The sequence below is a fragment of the Nicotiana tabacum genome, chromosome 2 (genome assembly GCF_000715075.1).
Source record: "Nicotiana tabacum cultivar K326 chromosome 2, ASM71507v2, whole genome shotgun sequence".
Classification (NCBI taxonomy): domain Eukaryota; kingdom Viridiplantae; phylum Streptophyta; class Magnoliopsida; order Solanales; family Solanaceae; genus Nicotiana; species Nicotiana tabacum.
This window is the reverse complement of record NC_134081.1, coordinates 122,067,351-122,078,184: the sequence shown is the minus strand read 5'-3', so window position 1 is coordinate 122,078,184 and position 10,834 is coordinate 122,067,351.

Sequence of the window (10,834 nt, the reverse complement as noted above, 5' to 3'; positions counted from 1 at the left end):
AAATGACTCTATTCATAGAAGTACTAGGGGTGCCTATGTTCTTGATTCCCCATGTGTATTATTATTATGTCTTCTGTTCATGGGTCTCAGAAAAATATGTACTTGATAAAGTTTATCCGAAAGGCATATTGATCTTATGACATTCCGAGAAATCTTACTAACGTATTTCTTATGCATTTCATTCATTTATACATGCACATTGACCCATGAACAAATGGTGTTACATACGCGTATATTATATGTATATGGAATATGGGAAAAGGTTACGATATTATATACGCACCACCACCTGATCAGCTGGTATATGTTGATGATTTTGCCCACAGTGGCCGAGATGATATGATGGGATGCCATCAGAGGCTTGGTGATGTTATGTATATCTATACCTATGCATGATACAAAATTTATACGCACATGTGTGGCATTATAAATGTTTCAGGATTCACAAAGTTATTTAGACTCACAGGTAGAAATCTTTACTCCATGTTTCATCTATGTCTTTATGTACTGATTTTCATGCCTTACATACTAGGTACATTATTCGTACTGACGTCCCTTTTTCCTGGGGACGTTGTGTTTTATGCCCGCAAGTGCAGGTAGACAAGTTGACGGTCCCCTTTTTTAGGATCCTTGATCAGCGAGAGTTGGTGTGCTCCACTTAACCCGGAGTTGTTATTAGTTATGGTACACTACTTTTGTATGTAGATATGGGTACGACGAGGCCCAGTACTATCCTTTATATAGCTGTACACTCTATTAGAGTTCTGTAGATAGTCATGTATAGTTGGATAGTATGTGGCCTTATCGGCTTCCAGTCTTGGATGTGTAGTAGCCTATAGTAGCCTTGCCGGCTAACCCTACCGTATTCCGCATATGTATGTATATATGTCTTTTGGATATGTTTTCCTCACGTATGATATTCACGTGCTTCAGCAGTTTAATGGCAGATGTTATTCATGACCTAACCTTAATTCATATTTATATCGTAGACGCATGCTTAGGGGTGTTCGACAGGTAGGACTCGGGCACTCGTCATGGCCCAACGGGTTGGGTCGTGACAGCCGGTGTTGGTGTTGCCCATAGGGATCTTATACGGTATATTATGATGCATCTCGAGTTGATCTTAGAGTAGTATTGATACAGGATGGCAGGGTGATCGCATATGCATCGAAGCAGTTGAAAGTCCATGAGAAATATTACAATGTTCACGATCTAGAGCTGGCATCCACTGTTCATGCGTTGAAGATCTAGAGGGATTACCTTTACAACGTGTCTTGCGAGGTTTTCATAGATCATCATAGTATATAGTATTTGTTCAAACAAAAGGATCTCAATTTGAGGCAGATGAGGTGGTTGGAGCTATTAAAAGACTATGATATTACCATCTTGTATCACCCCGGGAAGGTCAATGTGGTGGCCGACGCCTTGAATAGAAAGGCAGTGACTATGGGTAGCCTTGCATACATTCCAGTAGGTTAGAGACCGCTTTCATCAGATGTTCAGGCTTTGGCCAATTAGTTCGTGAGGTTGGATGTTTCAGAGCCCAGTCGTGTTCTAGCTTCTTCAGTCGCTCGATCATCTTTGATTGAGTGCATCAGGGAGCAATAGTATGTTGACCTTCATTTGTGTGTCCTTAGAGACACAGTGCGGCACGGAGCTGCCAAGCAAGTTACAGTTGGAGATGATGGAGTTTTGAGGATCCAGGGTCGTATTTGTGTGCCTAATGTGCATGGACTTGGAGAGTTGATTCTAGAGGAGGCCCACAGTTCCCGGTATTCTATTCATCCAGGTGCCGCCAAAATGTATGAAGATTTACGGCAACATTATTGGTAGAGGAGAATGAAGAAGGACATAGTTACTTATGTAGCTTGGTGTTTAAATTGTCAGCAAGTAAAGTATGAGCATCAGAGACCTGGTGGGTTCCTTCAAAAGTTAGAGATTCCTGAGTGGAAGTGGGAGCATATCACTATGGATTTTTTTGTTGGACTTCCATGGACTCAGAGGAAGTTCGATGCGGTATGGATTATTGTGGACATGCTGACCAAGTTAGCGCATTTCATTCCTGTGCCAGTTACCTATTCATCAGAGCGGTTGGCTGAGATTTACATCGGTGAGATCGTCCGTCTTCACGGTGTGCCCATGTCTATCATTTCGAATCGAGGTACGCAGTTCACCTTGCACTTTTGGAGAACGGTACATCGTTAGTTGGGCACGCATGTTGAGTTAAGCACAACATTTCATACTTAGACGGACGGACAATCCGAGCGTGCTATTCAAATATTGGAGGATATGCTTCACGCTTGTGTTATAGATATTAGGGGTTCTTGGGATCAGTTCTTGCCAATTGCAGAGTTTGCCTACAACAACAGCTACTAGTCGAGCATTTAGATAGCTCTATATGAGGCATTATTTGGGAGGCGATCCGATTGCTAGTTAAATGGTTGGAGCTGGAGGAGGCTCGGTTGTTGGGTACATATATGGTACATGATGCCTTGGATATGGTCAAGAATATTCAGGATTGACTTCGCATAGCTCAGTCTAGGCAGGAGAGTTATGGCGACTGTAGAGTTCATGATGTTGCAGTCATGGTCGGAGAGAGAGTATTGCTTGGGGTTTCACCCATGAAGGGTGTGATGAGGTTTGGAATGAAGGGCAAGTTGAGCCCTAGGTACAACGGACCCTTTGAGATTCTGGAGAGAGTGGGTAAGGTGGCGTACAAACTCACATTGCCACCTATTTTATCAGCAGTCCATCCGGTGTTCCATGTATCCACGCTCTGGAAGTATCACGGTGATCCATCCCAAGTGTTAGAATTTAGCTCAGTCCAATTGGACAGTGATTTAACTTATGAGGAGGAGCCGGTGTCTATTCTCGCCCGGGAGGTTCGACAGTTGAGGTCTAAGAGTGTCACGCCCCAAACCTGAAGGGATGTGGCCGGCACCCGGTACCATACTCGGCCCGAGCGTACCACTCTGTAACTGTGAACTCTAGAGGAATAACCCTCAACCTACGCCGATGAGACCATATTCTGAATCATCTAAAAATATCGTCTGTCTCATCTAAGGGGTAAACATACCCAAAAACTCATATAGTGTTATATATATATATATATATATATCTATCTATATAAATGTACAGACTGACGAGGCCGCCGTGAACATCTACTGTTATACAAACTATACAGGACTTGTCTACAAGCCTCTAGAGATAGTTGAACTGTATCATGGTCGGGACAGGGCCTCGACCTACCCATCAAACTTGTATATATATAACAGACTCCAAGGTCTAGACCTGGTAACTCCGGGGAAGTGGAGCTTACCAACCAAGCTGATATTTGGCTCTGTCTACTGGGAAGGTCTATCCAGCTGTCTATCAGGACCTGCAGGCATGAAATGCAGCGTCCCCAACAAAGGGACGTCAGTACAAATAATGTACTGAGTATGTAAGGCAACAAAATAACTGAAAGCTGAAATTGAATTGATGATATAATAACGAAATGTAACTGGGAGTCAAAAATAATCTGAATATATGCTTACCTGCTGATACTGACTCAACTCTCTCCATATAGTATGTAAAAAAGTTGTCCGGCCCTATAAGGCTCGGTATGTGTAACTGCCCTGCCGTAGTAGGCTCGCTCATAGGCGCTCGGCCATACTAGGCTCTGTATCTCGGCCATTCTGGGCTCGCTCATAGGCGCTCAGCCACAGTAGGCTCGGTATATACTTACCATCTGATCAGTGGTTGCCCAATAGGGCCTGCCCATCGATTATAGCTCGATGGTGGTAAACATACTGTAACATTGTATATATATATATATATATATATATATATATATATATATATATATATATATAGATATATATATACACTCTCTGCTCTCTTAGATGAAATAAGACAATACTAAACTGAATATGAAGTCTCGATAAGGGAGAATACTGTAACTTCGGAGATTAGGATAATGTGAATAAATTCAGGAATACGAACTTCTCTTTATGCCTCGTTATCAAACTCATGTAGTTACGGGATCATGCCAAAATGAAGAAAGGTTTAGCCTTAACATACCTTATCACAATATTTCCAATCACCAACTTGAACTCACCTCTTCTCACCTTAATCTACAACAACGATAATAATACTATCATTAAGTTACGAAAGGTACAACTAACGCACAACGAACGACAAGCTTATTTTGTATTAAAACGGACAGCATCTCCCCTATAATCCTTACTTCTTCCAAATTCAAGATAACACCACAACACCAAAAACAACAATAAGAACATATATACATTAGTTTCCAACCTTATGCATACCATACAATACTACAAAACAGCCCAACACACCCCAATCGCTTCATACACAAAACGACCACCGTAGTAGTGTCAACAACCCGAAATTGTTACGATGAACGACCAGCCCAACATCCTGCATTTATGTGGTGTTTCTCCACACCCTTCCTCCTCCAAAACTCTCACAAAACAGTAGTAAAAGATGTTGCCCAACAGCACAACAAAACAGTCCACAAAACAGTCCGCTACAAGTGAATAACTCGAACTCACGGCTTCCGATCACCGTCCCGTGAGTTCTTACAAGTATAGAACGACTTACCATGAATTTACAGCAGACAAAATGGATGAAAGAGAGCATTAAACTCACCTTATTTGTTGGATAACTCAGCTCCTATCTTGGTTCCTCAAACTCTAGGTTTTACCTCCAATTAGAACTTGAAAGGGAGAGAAAATCAATTAGGGTTTGTGGGAAATTTTTGGGAGGATTCTTTGCAGAGCTTATGTCTGGTTATTATGCTCTATTTTAAGTATAATATATGAAGAAAATAGGCCCTTAAAAGGCCTCTTTGGACGACCCGAAATGGCCCATTTTTGGGCTTTCATTTAAGCAAGTAGGTGACACACCTACTTGTCACCTAGCAGCTTGCGCAGTATCGCAAAAATGCACATATCGCTCTACTCCGATGTCGTATTGACAAATGGTTTAATGCGTTGGAAACTAGACTCATAGAGCTTTAATTTGATAGGTGGAAAACACCATAACTATAAGTATATTGGGAGAAAATTGCAGTTACATTTGACCCAAAGTTTCAGTAAAACTTATGAATGTAACTTGTGATGACTTTCATCGACTTTTGTTCTACAACTCGCTTGACTTAAAAACATAACACACGGATGTAATATGACTAATATAAATCATAACATAACCTACTTATCAATTTAAACACCCTGGTCTCACTCCAAAAGTACATGTTATAACATTCCCAATTTGTCGACTTTCGACGAAAAATTATTTGTTTTCAATTCCTTTAGCTTGTGAAACTTCCAACCATCTTTGTACTTGTTGTTAATGATCTTTAATATTTGTAACCTCCGAGGTAATATGATTAACTTACTTTGCAAACTTTTCAAATATGATTTCACTTCTGAGCTTACATCAATTGACTTACGACGTACTCGCACGTACGAAAACATGGGTTGTAACATCATTCCCCCTTTGGAACATTCGTCCTCGAATGTTGACTGGTGCACTTATCAGTCTCATAACCTATTGCTCTCATAAATACTTTATTTCTGGCCTTTCCATCTAGGCAATTGTTCTATGAATAAATCCATAGGCCAGGGCATTCCCCCCTTTAGGCCTCTTCTGACACCATGACTTTTGGTCTGAATCCTTCCGACCTCGTAATTATTGCGACCTTCTGTCATTCATCTTGTACGACTTTATCCTTATATGTGTGCCTATGCGACTCTTCTGTTCCTTTTCCTCCAGCTTTTAGCCAATCTCTAGGCCTCACTTTGGGAACATATATAGAACTATGACAAGTTGTTCCTCCCAGTGTATATAGGTGTAGTAAAGTTCTTCGCTCGGTAATTTGTCAAACTTACGACTGTTGCGATATCTTGTTTCGTAGCCTTGTAAATATATCCTTATTGATTTACTACATCTAGGTAGGTCATACTACACTATCACACTTGCTTCCGTTTATTATTGCCGAGGTTTGCTACCCAACTCCATGTTACCTCTCGCTTCTTATCCTATATGTATAAATCTAAGTCCTTTAGTTCTTCCTCATTACTGTTCATCTTAAAAATGAAGGCCTGATATCATCTCATACTTTGGAACTTGTATCTGCCTATTGTTGATTCACCTTAATGTGGATCTATAATCTACCATTGATAACTTGAAACCTCTTACATAATACATTGTCCTTAGGGATCACGTCTCATTAGGAAACATCTGAAGTTATTTTCTTGATCCATCTAGGGATGATACTATACTTCAATAAGTGTATTTCATCGCATCCCAACGTGATTCATCTTATAAGGGGTATTCTAATCTCATGCAATTCATGAGTTTCCCTCCTCTTTGAATCATTAACCAATCAATAGCCTTAACGTTATCCTCTTATATATCACAATTACACCATTATTCTACTACCAGGGCAACATTTTATCTCTTCAAATTTCTCATAGTCTTAGACTCCTCTGAGTTCGTTCAGGCTATACTGAGTTATTTTTTTTTATAACTTACGGAAACCATCAGTTCTCTTGTTTTGATGGGCTTAATTCTGAGGCCTTACCTATTCTCGTCAGCTTCTCAATCACCTCTGCTTATCCTTACTCATGTCCGCCTAAAACCATATTTCTCTACCTTACTTTATCTTGTGACCTACACATATTTATTTATAGTACTCACAACCTTCCTTTAACTTTCTAGCACCATACATTTCCTTATGTTATTCAGGAACTTCAAGCGGGACATCAAATTGTCTCTAACTCTTCTTTACTCTCTTAACTAGACCTCTCGGTACTTGGAAACTATAGGCTAGAAGATATGTCCCTGACAACACCACTATCATTTGTGGGTACTGAATCATGGCGCTTCCAGCCCGCTATCTGATGTATGGACTATTCACAACCTTCTACATTTGAGCATTTCGTACCTTCTTAACCTTTACCTTACTTAGCTTTTAATCTCGCATTGTATCTTCTGTCTCTTTAATAACCTCCCTTCCACATAGGTAGAATTCACTTCCACTTCTTGAAGCTCTACTATAAACTTGCACCTCTAGTGCGTACACAATCCGGTGGGAGCTTCATACTTACTCCTTATGAGACTGGTACTTTTTTTTTTTCTAGATTTATTGTAGAGCCATTATAGAATATGGCTGTTGTACTATCTTTCTTGTACCTCTAATGTTAAGAGTGATTTTGCAATGTTCAGACTCCTAATTCACTTACCTGATGTAACTCGTTAGTTTCCTCTTCTCTCCCAGCCTTTAAGTAGACTTAAGCTATCTTCCGATCTGTTGCTCGGGGTATTATTACTTTCACCTTTTGTGGACGCCATAGAACATCCATAATATAATCTTCTAACAATTCAAGCCTTTGTCTGTGAGGTGGACTCAATTCTTTCTTTTAAATTTATATCAGCGTCTCTTATAGTTGTAGGAATGTCAACATATATGCTACATGGATAATACTCTGAAATGTTAAGTGCGGTCATAACATAACTAACTTTGGGTCATTGATTTAATAATTCCTTTCGTGCCTTCTCAGTTTTCTTTAAAAGTGTGCAATTACTTCTCCTGGTCGTTCTGCCACTTATTGCATGAATACTTGGCTTATCCTAGTGCCCACACCTGTTTGAATTTTGTGCAACTCATATGATCTCAAATATTACTTTTTTTTTTTTTTACTTCCCGTTCATTAGCCACGATAGGTGCCACTTTCTTAAGGAGTGTATATAATATTGTAGTGAGACTGTTGTTACAACATCATTTCTTCTTTAGGTCATTATGCATATGTTGAAGCCTTCTTCCTTATTTCCTCAGCTAGTCTTTCGTTGTAGCACTTAGGGAAGACCCTCTGACTCTAGTAGAGCTGTGAGCTTTTTACATCGTATACCCGATGAAAGATTTGATATACTGACTCGCCAATAATTATCCTTAGTTACTTATCTCTATGCCCTTATGCTCGTAGGGTTACTTCTGCACTCGAATTTTTATTATCTCCTCAGTGGCACTCTCTCTTTTATTTCCATAACACTTATACGGTACCTTTTACTGCCCAACTCCTATCAGAATATTCCTCAAGGATTACGATGTTGTATCTACGAGATCAAATTTCCTATATTGGGTTTCACTTCATTTATCTTGCATGGTCTACTGATTTATCTAAGACCTCTTGTCTATCCATGACTAGGCTCTTACTGAATTCCTGAATGAACTTCTAACTACTCATCAGTCCATGCTCATATTTACCTTCTGGGTAACCACTCTTGGGTTATGTCTTCTAACTTAACTTAACTTTTGCACTGGCTCCTAATGTATCAAGGATGATTGAATATCTTACACACGACGGTATCAGATACCTAGTGTAACTGGAACACTTAATCCCTTATGATTGACTTTGCTCAAAGTTCTTGCTTTAGGGAAGCATCTTCCTGAGGGACCTTTACAGGTTATTCTTCTGTTGTCGATTGTATTATTGCTGGAATGTAATATTTGAAATTCTCTTGATGTCAACTATTATCAGCTCATTTGATCCTAATTGATGTTCAGTTTATCTTGTTCACTAGCCCATGCTAATTTCTATTACTCTGGGGGTCTAAATTGTTTTGTCTTGGTAATCATGTTGGACGCACCAACTCATTTCTCGAAATGAGGATATGACTTTTGGCCTATACTCTTTTATTGTCTCAAGACCTGTCACCTCTTATGTTTTTCCTTCACTTGACTATAGACTCTATCATCATATCATATTTTGATTTACTGTTATCACCCATTTATCAAATCTTACTCATAATATTTCATTTACTCTCTTCTTATTCTCCTGCCAATACTCGCATTATTCTGAAAACTTCAACAAAACATTGTTTCAGTTTTAGCTCCCCTGGCTCAATCCACCATTTCGGGTTACTCTAACCCAAACTGGATCTTGATATCCCATCCTTCTTTTAAATATATATGTTAGCTCCCATAGGGCATAACTGAGATGGGTGTGACTAATTGTACATACCTCTATTTCTGTTGAAGGTAACTTAGAATCCTTTTAATTCTCTGCCTGATGTGGAAATTCGGACAATCTTCATTAACTAGGTACCTCGTACCCTTCTTCACCTTGCTTCTGTTACCTGTTGAATCTTATACTTTTACCTTTTGATACTTCCATGGCCTGTTATTCACGGGGTATGTTGGATATTCCCGTCTTTGGGTAAATGGGAAATTTGCACATATGGTAAGCACGATCTAATAGGGTCTCAAACAGGGCCACGTAATCAAAAATTCTCTCTCTACTAATGCTTTTATATGCTGTTGTATTAGCCCTTTAACTAGTTATAATTTTTCTAATTGAAAGCATCGCTATATCATTAGCAAACATAAGCTTTGGCTCGAACTCTTATGACTCAGCTCTATAGCACGATTTGGATTTGAATGAAGGGTAGCAGACTCCTAAATGCCTTGTAGCCTCCTGCTTATAAGTGTGGTGCACAACACACCCATAAACAAGACTCTACTAGACACGGCTTGTAGACTCCCTAGGATAGAACTGCTCTGATACCAAGTTTGTCATGCCCCAAACCTGAAGGGACGTGGCCGGCACCCGGTACCATACTCGGCCCGAGCGTACCACTCTGTAACTGTGAACTCTAGAGGAATAACCCTCAACCTACGCCGATGAGACCATATTCTGAATCATCTAAAAATATCGTCTGTCTCATCTAAGGGGTAAACATCATCTGAAAATATCGTTTGTCTCATCTAAGGGGTAAACATACCCAAAAACTCATATAGTGTTATACAAACTATACAGGACTTGTCTACAAGCCTCTAGAGATAGTTGAACTGTATCATGGTCGGGACAGGGCCTCGACCTACCCATCAAACCTGTATATATATAAAACGGACTCCAAGGTCTAGACCTGGTAACTCCGGGGAAGTGGAGCTTACCAACCAAGCTGATATTTGGCTCTGTCTACTGGGAAGGTCTATCCAGCTGTCTATCAGGACCTGCAGGCATGAAATGCAGCGTCCCCAGCAAAGGGACGTCAGTACAAATAATGTACTGAGTATGTAAGGCAACAAAATAACTGAAAGCTGAAACTGAATTGATGATATAATAACGAAATGTAACTGGGAGTCAAAAATAATCTGAATATATGCTTACCTGCTGATACTGACTCAACTCTCTCCATATAGTATGTAAAAAAGTTGTCCGGCCCTATAAGGCTCGGTATGTGTAACTGCCCTGCCGTAGTAGGCTCGCTCATAGGCGCTCGGCCATACTAGGCTCTGTATCTCGGCCATTCTGGGCTCGCTCATAGGCGCTCGGCCACAGTAGGCTCGGTATATACTTACCATCTGATCAGTGGTTGCCCAATAGGGGCCTGCCCATCGATTATAGCTCGATGGTGGTAAACATACTGTAACATTGTATATATATATATATATATATATATATATATATATATACTCTCTGCTCTCTTAGATGAAATAAGACAATACTAAACTGAATATGAAGTCTCGATAAGGGAGAATACTGTAACTTCGGAGATTAGGATAATGTGAATAAATTCAGGAATACGAACTTCTCTTTATGCCTCGTTATCAAACTCATGTAGTTACGGGATCATGCCAAAATGAAGAAAGGTTTAGCCTTAACATACCTTATCACAATATTTCCAATCACCAACTTGAACTCACCTCTTCTCACCTTAATCTACAACAACGATAATAATACTATCATTAAGTTATGAAAGGTACAACTAACGCACAACGAACGACAAGCTTATTTTGTATTAAAACGGACAGCATCTCCCCTAT